We start from the raw sequence: 12,568 nt of genomic DNA on the forward strand, positions 1-12,568 counted from the left end.
AAGGTATAGGGTAAAGGGCAGGGAAAATCTGTGGTTCTCTGAAGAGTTGGCTAGTTTAATTCGTGAGAGAAATTATTATTGGTCAAAAGCAAGAAAATCAAATGTGGAAGCTCACTGGACCACTTTTAGATGCTTAAGGAATAAATGTACTGCCTTAGTTAAGAAGGCCAAATCGAACTATTATCTTGCTCTAACAGCCAAAAACTTAAATAACCCTCAGAAATTCTGGCGGACTATTAAATCTTTATCTCCAAAGAACTACTCTAGTCTCCCAACTTGTATTGTGTCTGAGTCGGCCACTATCTATGACAAAGTTGAGATGCTCAACTGTTTTGACAAAGAAGTTATGTCCCCCACTGCAGCCCAGGCTCCACTTAGTAATGCTGAGACTCCCTTGGATACTAAATTCAACTTTAGGCCTTTCACTGTTGCAGAGGTGCATAAAGCCCTTACAAAATTAGATTTAAAAAAAACCAGCATCATGAGAATGAGTAGTGTCTGTGTTGAAGTTGCTACAATTAAAGAAGTTGATTCTTGAGCAAAGTTGATTCTACTGGGTCTCACGGTGCGTTAGATCATGGGTTAAACTTGCACCGGAATATCCCTTCAATGTGAAATTCATTTAAACATCAGTTACTTCAGTAGCTACAGATCAAGGGGGAGGAGTTGTGGGTTCCTCGGCTGCCGCTGGGGGCTGGGACCAGAAGTGAGCAATTCTCCATTGACCCCCATGTTCTGGAAACTGGAATGCCACCTGAAGTCGGATATCCGACTCGGAAAGTGGGACGAACCTCACCAACCCAGACTTGACCACAACGCCATAAAACGTCATCCAAAATGGCTGCGCCGTACATCAACAGTATCGAAAGCTCTCATGATGTATTATTTATTAGCAATCTGTTTTGTTTTTGTGAAATTAAAGCTATAGTGCGTAACCTTTATCACCACCTAGAGGATTTCTGCGTTATTACAACGATTCGGCCGGCACCTCAATATGGCGTCTGGCCCAGTGTAACCTCCCCTCCCCACCGCTACCGTGTGTCTCTCTCTTTCTTTGCCAACAGACCTTCTGCCGAACGGGAAGGCTTTTTCTTTTTAGTGGGATCCACTTCTGAACCTCTTGGGCGCTTCTTCGGGTTCTCTTAGCAACATGGCATTGTCAGGTAAAACCGATGTTGCGTTCCAGGCAGGCTTTTGAACCCGTAAATTACGGCTTCACGTCACGACTTACGACTTTGTAGCGTTCCAGGCAACCTGCAACTCGTGTTTTTCCAACCTGTTACCCGTGAAAGTCACTATGACGGCCACTCGTAACTTCAGACCCATGAACTTGTACCAGATCGCACTGGTGCGACTTCACAGGTCGGAAAAACACGAGTTGGGGGTTGCCTGGAACGCATAACCCTAACCCTAACCCTAGCCAAATACAAAAAGAACAAATACTGGAAAATACCGCTTAATCAGCGTTGTATCTTCTCCGCCTGTAGTGGCTTGGGTGAAACGGATATATAGACACGTAGAAGTTACGTACTATAGCTTTAAATAAGTGTTACAGGTACTACGTCCATGCTTTATACAGTCTATAGTACAGACAGGGCCGTTGCTAGGAATTCTGGGCCCCCTTAAAGAATACTAAAGTGGGCCCCTCCCCCTAACTTTTCCTTTTTTTTTCTTAGACTACGTATGTATTATCGTTTTTTATTCAGCCTTCTTTGTTTTGATGCTAATGCAGCATTACACTGCAAAAACTCAAGTATCTTAGCAAGAATATTTGTCTTATTTCTAGTCAAAATGTAATTTCTAGTCAAAACAAATCTCATTCTACTTAAAATAAGACACATCATATTAAAAGTAGCTTGTTTTTAGACACGTTATACTTCTTTCAAGCATATTTTCACTTGGAATAATTAGAAAAAATCTGATAGTGGAGCAAGTTTTTCTTCCTTATTACAAGCACAAAAAACTTACTTTCACTGGCAGATTTTTCTACTTATTGTGAATTTAAGTGAAAATGATCTAAAAACAAGTTAATTTTTAGGTAATGAGTCTTATTTTAAGTGGAAAGAGATTCGTTTTGACTAGAAATGAGACATTTTGACAAGAAATAAGACAAATATTCTTGGAAAGATGTTGAGTTTTTACAGTGTACTATGAGTATTAGTCAGGGTCTTACGCAGAATAAATCAGTCATACAAAGATTAGACTACTGGGGTTTTTTATGGGCCCCACTGGGCGCTGGGCCCCTAGAATTATCATCACCTTTCTCCCCTATACAACGGCCCTGGGTAGGGGAGAGCGGGGTAAGTAGTGCCAATTTTTACTTAAATTGCCTTTAAAGCAAGGGGATTATAATAATGCCCCCAACTAATATATGTACATATAGTTTAGGATGTTGTGCATCCCTGGGAACAATCACTTTGAATCTTAAATCAACTGTTTCAGAAATATAGCTTTAGAAAAAAAAAAAAAAAATCTGGCACAACTTGCCCCCGGTGCGGGGTAAGTTGTGCCATTGGAGAGAATTCACTGGGGTAAATTGTGCCATTGATAATTGAAGTAAAACAGATAATTTTAATCTCACAAATGTTAATGCTATATAAAAGCAAGACATTCAATACAAAATTAAAGCCAGAAGCGGCGATGATCGGGCCCTCGCTTGTCCACATGTAGTCGTGAAGGCCTGAGGCACGCTGGGGGCTGTGGCGCAAAGAAACGCAATGTTTTCTTCGTCCACCAGGCTACGAGCAACCAGACTGGGCAGGTGTGTTCAGGGGCGGTCCCTCATCACACATGTTAAGTTTCAAGCAAATCCGTGCCCACTGCCATGTTTCTCCTATACACAGACAGCACTGCCACTGGCACAACTTAACCCAGGCCCTTTGGCACAAATTACCCCAAGCCCAGCATTTTGAAAAAAAAAGGATTCCCCAGCTGTTTTGAGCTGGCATCATGCTAACTGTATAGACTCATGGTGTAGCTTAATAAAGCACTAAAACATGTGTGAACTGTTTTCAAAGTTATCTATAATTGTTCAAACATGGCAATCAAAAAACCTTGATCATAGAAATTTTACTTTGGAGGGCAAAAACTTGTTTTTTGAACATAAATGTGCTTTCCTCTCAAGCCATGTGTCTCCCTTCTTGATAGGATGAGTGAAATGGATGCCCCTTCAAAAATATGTGGTCACATGACCAACTTCTTCTATAGTTTTCTAGATAACAGGAGTGGAACTACTTGCCCCATGGCACAAATTACCCCACTCTCCCCTACAGATCTATGGTTTAGAGTATAGATGTACAGATACCAGAGGAGGTTCTTCTGACTTGGTGGGTTGTTTTCTGTTCACACAGGTGGCTCATCATGTGGCAGGAGAAGCTGAAGAGGAGGAGGTGAGTCAGATGTGGAGTGGAGAGACGCTGTGGGCCAGCAGATGGGTGAACGCTGGGGAGTTTAGGCGGGTGAGAGAGGGAGGGAGGGGGTGGGAGCAGGGCTTTAAAAGGGTCAGAGGGGGCGAGTTCAAGAGAGCTTAGAAGCACCCATATTTGGACTGTGGGGTGTTGTTGGAGGAGAGGGAGGAAGAGGGGGGGTGGGGGGTGTTAATAGCAGCCCTCCAGTCATAAAAAGAGGGTGTGTCTGTTTCCGAATGAATGAGCAGGCTGATAAGCTTTGTGAAGGGTCTGAGAGGAGAGGGGAGGGGGGCAGACAGTGTTGTCTTTGGCATGTTGAACACACACTGGCTCAGTCTGCAGACACACTCACCGTGACTCACTGTGTGGATGTTGTGGCTGGGTTAGGGAGCAAAAAAAAAAGCCATCAGACCAGGTCGGACGCTATTTTGTGTTTTCCTGGATGGAGCGCCGAGGAAAAGTTGGACAAGTTTGGTAACATCTCGTACTTGGACTCAAGGATGATGCTGAAGAAAGTCAGATTCAAGGTAGGAAGATCGGATAAATGAAGGAGAAGTAGTCTGTAGTATGGAAATCCTCTTTAACTTTACACTTATTTTACCATAAACTGTAGGGTTTGTGTTTTTCTTTTCATTCATCTGTCTTGTTTCTGCCGCTCTTGAGATAACACACTTATCCAACCAGTATCATCTTTTCCTGTGGTTATCTCTGACTTTAAACGCCTCCTTCCTGAGGAAACTCGTCCTTCTCACAGGAAGTGATGGGAAAATTACACCCTAACTGAACAGAGAAAGGGAGAAAAAAAAAGTCTGTCTCTCTGACTGACCTGAGATCTGTTAAAACTGTGATAACGGCACATATAAAAGTGACAGGCAGACTAGGCTACTGATCCAGTCCGTCTCTATCCACTTTAACCATGTTGAATAACTCTTAATCCACCTGTAATCCAAAAGCTTTGTGTCTCATCCCCCTTTTTTTTGTACAAAAACCTTCAGTGTGTGACTGAACAAATTAAAAAAGCTGCTCCGGCTCGGGGCCTCTGCTGGGTCTTCATCATCCACGGCCCTGCCTGCAGTTCAAAGGGAAAAGCTGCTGCCTGCTGCTCAGGCTGTGGCCGCGACACTGAGGCGATAATTATTGTTACAGCAGCCAGAGGAGCTGCAGCTACTGGCTCTCACTGACTGTAAATACCACTATAAAGGATTTACTGCTGTCACCACTGTGGGGGTTTCAACAAGGGAAGAGACGACAGCTGCTGTCGGCTTATCACCTGAAGAAATGCATCAGATTGTTATCATTTCTTTATTGCTAATATGACACATTTGTGTGTAAGAGGTTTCTATTAAAGCTCCATACGGTATAAAGGTAGATGTTTGTGTTAAAGCTCCATACAGTATAAAGGTAGATGTTTGTGTTAAAGCTCCATACAGTATAAAGGTAGATGTTTGTATTAAAGCTCCATACAGTATAAAGGTAGATGTCCATGTGTAGTGTGATTATAAAGCAGCTCTAGGTTCTATATTAATACTGTGAAAGTATCAAAGCCTCAGTCCACAGAGAAATGCACACAGCCTGTATTCAGAAACTGAGCCTTAAAACCAGCCGTCAGGACTTCCTGTCACTTTGTGATGTCACAACTAAGCAGTCACCCAAACTTGGGTTTTTAGGAGCCACATACATTGAACTCAAAATCTTACCAAGAATATTCGTCTTATTTCTAGTCAAAATGTCATTTCTAGTCAAAATAAATCAAATTATACTCAAAATAAGACTCATCACATAAAAATCTGCTTGTTTTTAGACACTTTTTACTTCTTTCAAGCATATTTTCACTTGAAATAAGTAGAAAAATCTTGACAGTGGAGCAAGTTTTTCTTTCCTATTACAAGCACAAAAAAACTTGCTTTCACTGGCAGATTTTTCTACTTATTTCAAGCGAAATTTAGTTTGAAACAAGTGAAAATGATCTAAAAACAAGTTAATTTTTAGGTGATGAGTCTCATTTTAAGTGGAAAGAGATTAGTTTTGACTAGAAGAGAGACATTTTGACAAGAAATGAGACAAATATTCTTGGAAAGATTTTGAGTTTTTGCAGTTAGTTATTGCCACCATAGGGGGGGTAAACAGCCTATAGGAGGGTGGGGGTTGGGAGGAGTATCACATGATGGAAGTGTGGGAGTATAGGGCTAATGTAGGTCATTTATTGTTGTTAATGTCGCGGTCATCACGGTCATGTGATCATATCGTCGCCGTCTCAACGAGTCCTTCACTCTCACCTGTTGTTGCCACCAGCTGTTGTTACTGCCCCACTCAGAGGTGACACTTTTCCCAGGCAGAGTGTCAAAGAGCGTGTGAGGCAGAGGGCAGGACCCCGAGAGAGAGAGTGAGAGAAGTAAACAAACAGAAAGAAAGAAAGAAAGAAAGAAAGACAGAAAGAAAGAAAGATAGACTGTACTGGGTCTGAGGTCAGCACCTGAACTGTTGAATACATAGATAAAATACTGATATGGGGCAGATTCAATATCAAACGTTCACAGAAGTTTTCATTATAAATCAAATTAAATCCTGATTCTATATTTATACTTGATGTAAAATATCAAAATGAACCGTGAGGACTTTTGTAACTTTGTGATGTCACAACACACTGCAAAAACTCAAAATCTTTCCAAGGATATTTGTCTTATTTCTTGTCAAAATGTCTCATTTCTAGTCAAAACTAATCTCTTTCCACTTAAAATGAGACTCATCACCTAAAAATGAACTTGTTTTCAGATCATTTTCACTTGTTTCGAACTAATTTTCACTTGAATAAGTAGAAAAAGCTGCCAGTGAAAGCAAGTTTTTTGTGCTTGTAATAAGGAAGAAAAACTTGATCCACTCACCATCAGATTTTTCTACTTATTTCAAGTGAAAATATGCTTGAAAGTTGTAAAAAGTGTCTAAAAACAAGATACTTTTTATGTGATGAGTCTTATTTTGAGTATAATGGGATTTGTTTTGACTAGAAATGACCTTTTGACTAGAAATAAGACAAATATTCTTGGTAAGATGTTTGAGTTTTTGCAGTGCAGAGCATAGTCTTTCTTCTGATTGGTTCGTTTGCAGCGGATAAACCGACAGACAGACGTGCAGATAGATCGTCACTAATATAATAATAATAACTGATTTTTGTAAATTTTGTGAAAAAAAGTAACATAAAACCACAAATATGTATCATAATGAATCAGCTTTTCAAAAATAAAATACAGGAAACCATGTGTGTCCACATCCTGAATAACGTGAACTCATGAACAGTTACCAATGAAGTTGTGAGTAGTAAGTTGAAGTACATATTGAAGTAGTTTTCTGTGTCTCTTCTTGTTGTTCTTCTCCTTTAAGAACAATGTTTGTATTTAGAGCAGCTCAGGTTCTTCAGACTCGGAGGATATTGGATGAATTCTGTGTGTGTGTGAGGTATTTCCTGTGTGTGATGTTGTGTGTCGGACCGTCAGCTCTTTGTCCGGCTCTCTGCTCCTCACACGGCTCTGCTACATTCTGTCCATCACTGAAGCACCGCCTCTGTTTGGGTTAATAGTTTTGTGTTTTAAAGATAAAGTTCTCCTCCTCTGTGTCTCTAACCCTCCTCTCCTCCATGTGCATTTGTTTCCAACAACGAAGCCGGTGAGAAATCACTCCATGGAGCGGTGGATAAGGTTATTTATCATCTATCTACCATGTTACCATGTGTATATCTGTGTAGTCTTATCTGGGTTACGGGACGCGTTTGTGTTGCGATGCCGCCAAGTTTTCAGTAAAGAGACGCTAGGTGGGAGGCAGAGTCAAGTCAAAGTCAAAGTCAGAATTAGCGTTTTGCTAATGGGATTTCTTGGTTTCCCTCATCAAACTCATCAAATACACAATCCAACAACTCCACAACGCTCTGGTGGACAAGTTGTGAGCTGCACATTCACCACACTATGAGATAATAATGGAGCGTTACGAAACAGAGCCGTTTTCGAGGTAAATACAGAGACTGCTTGATGAAAAACTGTCCCTGAAGGCAACGTGCATCAGCGGTTTTGCATGAATTTCCCTCTAAAACAACTCTGTCTGGTAACGTTGTGTTATTATCTCATAGCGTGGTGAATGTGCAGGTCACAACTTGTCCACCAGAGCGTTGTGGAGTTGTTGGATTGTGTATTTGATGAGTTTGATGAGGGAAACCAAGAAATCCCATGAGCCTCCGTAGCGTAGCTCTGAGCAGCTCGCGGCTCTGCTCCGCCGTTCTAAAAACAGCTTGCACTGACAATTAAAGGTAACAAACCTACTGCTATGACTATAGGGATTATGGCAATGGGCCAGTTTGCCAAAATGTTGAACTATCCCTTTAACTGTTGAGGAGTCGGATTGAAATGGGAATGAAACTGGATGGTGCTCTCTCTCTTTGAGCCTCCATTCTCCCTGTAACAAGTCTGAAGCTGTTTCATTAAGGTAAAAATGTAGCATTTCAGTCATAGTTCCTCTTTAATTGTAGTTCAGCAGTTGTGGCGGCAGCAGGAGAATAGACATGGTCATAAAACTATTTATAATGAGCAGCTTAGCTGAGCTGAAACTGATTAATAAACTGTCAGTCTGTCAGCATTAATAATAAAACATGAACACTGTCCTCTGTGTGCGTGTTGAGGCAGTTCACCTCCTCAGCACTAGATGGCACTGTTGTCGTGCTGTTGGCTGCTCGCTGCCTCTCAGACATCATCAGAAAGAGATGATGATGATGATGGTGATGATGATGCCTGCAGCTAAACTCTAAGCAGCAGCTCCCACACTGCAAAAACTCAAAACATTTCCAAGAATATTTGTCTTATTTCTTGTCAAAATGTCTCATTTCCAGTCCAAACTAATCTCTTTCCACTTAAAATAAGACTCATCACCTAAAAATTATCTTGTTTTTAGATCATTTTCACTTGTTTCAAACTAATTTTCACTTGAAATAAGTAGAAAAATCTGCCACTATCAGATTTTTCTACTTATTTCAAGTGAAAATCTGCTTGAAAGAAGTAAAAAAGTGTCTAAAAACAAGCTACTTTTTAATGTGATGAGTCTTATTTTAAGTATAATGAGATTTGTTTTGACTAGAAATGAGACATTTTGACTAGAAATACAGTAAGACAAATATTCTTGGTAAGATATTTGAGTTTTTGCAGTGCAGACGTTTGTCTACACGTCCCATTGACTTGTCAGCAGCAGGAACAACGTGTCACCGCGGAGACGACGGAGCATGACATGAAGACTGACGTGGAGGGAATCTACTGCAGCCACTCAGCAGTCAACGGTGTCGTTCAATGAAACGATTCAGAAACAAAACCATGTTTGCTTATACGTACAGTACACTGCAAAAACTCAAAATCTTACCAAGAATATTTGTCTTATTTCTAGTCAAAACAAACCTCATTATACTTGAAATAAGACAACTTAAAATAAGACTCATCACATAAAAAGTAGCTTGTTTTTAGACACTTTTTTACTTCTTTCAAGCAGATTTTCACTTGAAATAAGTAGAAAAATCTGATAGTGGAGCAAGTTTTTCTTTCTTATTACAATCACAAAAAACCTGCTTTCACTGGCAGATTTACTACTTATTTCAAGTTAAAATTAGTTTGAAACAAGTGAAATTATCTAAAAACAAGTAGATTTTTAGGTGATTAGTCTCAATTTATATGGAAAGAGATTAGTTTTGACTAGAAATGAGACATTTTGACAAGAAATAAGACAAATATTCTTGGAAAGATTTTGAGTTTTTGCAGTGTATAGCCTATATATTCTTCTATCTGGCCCCGGGCTGCAGAGGGCCAGCAACAACAACAACATGTGGGAGTCTGATCCATCCACCGCCCGTCAACTGCATCATGCAAACACATCCTGTTGGCAAAAAAATGATGACCCATTTCCTTCAAAAAAATCTTTACAGTACATTCCTCCCCCCTCCGTTGGGCCCTGAACCGCTTGATAATTGAATTTTTTCCAACCCCGGTCGACAGTATCAGAGGCGTAGCAGAAGACGTCCAAGCTTTTTGTTTCGCTGAGTGAGATGCTCCAATCATCTGGGAGGATCGAGTCGGCGCCCATCGAGGGGAGCTTTGATGTTCATAATGAGCGCTTCCCTCGGCTGCAGCCCCGCAGCGACGCGCTGTATGTTTCTATAAAGGCGTTAGGATTTGAATGGGTGCGTGGGTGCTGCGGTGGAGGAGGAGGGGAACCAAATGTGCTTTTCATTAAAGATGAAAGGGGGAGAGAGCTTTTTTTTTTTTTTACTGTCTCAGACGTCTTTTCATGCTAAGTGTGAGGGTGTGTGTTAAGTGTGTGTGTGTTTGTACTCATAAAAGATAAAAATTTACCTTTGACCCCCAGTGATTCACGCGGTGCCATGTTGGCTCAAGTGTTTCTCTCTATCCAGAAACACACACACACACACACACACACACACATAACAAGGAGAAGAAAAAGGGGGGAAGATAATTTATGAAAGATGAGTTAAGATCTTCATTGCACTTGTCTGTGTCTTTTTTTTTTTCTTTGTGTGTTCGCTGCATGCAGATTAAAGCTGCTCAGGGCCATCGGCAACACATTCAGCCTACAGAGAAGTTTCCTAATCCCATTAGATATGATGGGATGTCTGCTGCACATTGTTCTCCAGGCAACACAGGTCTGCATTATAAATCACCAATAATATAATCTACATGTAGAATATAGGAGTGCAGGGACCCAGCGGAGGCTCCTTTTTATTGTGTTTTCTCCTGGCAGCGTAACAGTGGAGCTGTGTTGTCGTTTGTGTTGGAGGAGGAAGCACGTTGATGTTTTCATGTTGTTCTGCTGATCGGCAGTAGGTGGTGATGATGCACACGGAGGTTTAGAGATGTGAGGAAGACGAGGAGGAGGAGGAGGTAGAGGAAGGGTGAGTGACTCCTGACAGGAACAATACAGGATTTAAGATGAAGTTAAATAAATGTTTTACCAGGAATTATGTGTTTGTTAAGAAATAAACAGGGTTCCCACGCATCCTGGAAAACCTGGATACCTGGAAAATAGTTGACCAATTATCCAGTCATGGAAAACACATGGAAATTGAGACAAAGGGTAAAATGTCCTGGAAAATTGTTTATCACATCAGCTACCAGAGCTCTATTTGACTTCTTCAGACCCCACTAAGGATTTGTTTTCCAAGAGAGCTGTTTTAGGCGTGGTTTAAAAACAAAAATATGTTTTTGTGTTGTTTGTTTCTGAGCACGTAAGATATTATTTCATAGATAAGTTAGAGCCATAGGTTGCACATCTTTAAATCAAACTTTTGGGGGTGAGAGAAATGAAATAAATATAAAAACAAACTGGTTGAATGTACAAAATAAAGTACAACTGTCGAACTACTACTACGTCCTGGAGTGTGGAGTGTGTGTGCGAGTGTGTTTAGCTAACGTAGCTAACTGTTAGTTAGTAGCTTGCTAAGTTTGTGTCGGTGGTGGTGGACGAGTCTCCTCATTTTTCTCAGACGTTTGATTGACGGATGACGGATCCAATATCATTGGCTGATGAATCATGAGCAACATGACTCATAATTTGTGCGTCTGCATTATCCAATGCGAAAAAAAATCTACCCCACTTACAGTAGGCTAATGGTCTTCAAAATGGTCTCACATTGGTTTGGTCTTGGACTCGGTCTTGGGTTAGGTGGTCTTGACCACAACACTATTAACTGGTAAACATTAGACTCTAATGCTCTATCTACATTATACAGTTCATCATTTCTCTCAAATGTTCAGTGAGTGTATGAAGTCAGTGGAAAAGAAGCAGCTGGACAAGAACAGACAGTGATTTGCCAGAGGCAGCACAAAGTCTGGAGCTGAAACATTTTCCATCCTCCGTCTTCAACCTGAAGCTTCGTCAGTCCAGAAGAATAAAAAGAATCAGGTCAGACCTGCAGACTGCTGCTGCACATTTGGACTAAATCTGAATAAAAAACGTCCAGTGCTGTAATTGTCAGAGGACTTCTTTTTATGAATGTATTCAGGCTGTAAATTGATTAAAATGTTTAATAGTGACAAAATAATCACACACTTTTTTTTATTTTGTTCCAAATGTACGTTAAAGCCGATGTTTTTCAAGTGTTTGTCCTACATGAACCATAAACAATGACCAGTATTGTTCAGAAAGCCTTAAGGTCAAACACAGAGGTGTGAACAGCTCCAACCTTCCTACTGAAACACTGGAGCAGCTTCAGATGTTTCAGTCTCAGCAGTCGACCGTCCTGCTGCTGCTGCTGCTGAGTCCAACACCGTGTGAGTAGGAGGCGACGGTGGGAGGCCGAGCTGGTTCCCAAAGTGGAGGAGAAGGAGTTTGTAAACCCAGAGCATCTCCTCGGTGACCAACACTCCTGTCTCAGCCTACACACAGATAACACACAGCACTTTGTTCTTTGTTTTGTTTTTTTAAAGGGATAGTTCACCCAAAATTGAAATTTCAATCTCATTAGCTACTCCCCCTCATGTGGACTAAGGGCTGGGAGAAGTTTCAGAGTCCTCCGTGGCTTCTCTGAGTTACAGGGGGTCTCGGCGTAGCAGTGCATGTCCATATAACGGTTGCAAATGGATACCAACTGTCTTCGTAACAAAAAGACACACCAAAAAACATCCAAATACCTCCATGCTGCTCGTATGTAATGTCCGTCTTGTATTGAAGCCCCGAAATGCGAAATTGTCCCGAAAAAAATTAAATAAGTCTATATTTCAAGCTTGTTTGTAGCAGAAGCTTCTCGAAGCTCCTCTTCCCGGTTCGTCCAAATTTGACGAACCGGGAAGAGGAGCTTCGAGAAGCTTCCGCTACAAACAAGCTTGAAATATAGACTTATTCAATTTTTTTCAGGACAATTTCGCATTTCGGGGCTTCAATACAAGACGGACATTACATACCAGCAGCCACAGATAACTCTGAAACTTCTCCCAGCCCTTAGTCCACATAGATAGTAGATAATGAGTGCAATTTCAATTTTGGGTGAACTATCCCTTTAACTCTGAGAGGAGAAGAGTTCCCACCAGCTGCCAGCAACAGCAGACCCACATCACAGTTTAATTTAGATAAACAGAGAGTGAACACATGCAGGGTGTTTGACTCACTATGGGATGTTTCCCTCT

The sequence above is a fragment of the Trachurus japonicus genome, chromosome 13 (genome assembly GCF_045865225.1).
Source record: "Trachurus japonicus isolate A0001 chromosome 13, Traja_1.0".
Classification (NCBI taxonomy): domain Eukaryota; kingdom Metazoa; phylum Chordata; class Actinopteri; order Carangiformes; family Carangidae; genus Trachurus; species Trachurus japonicus.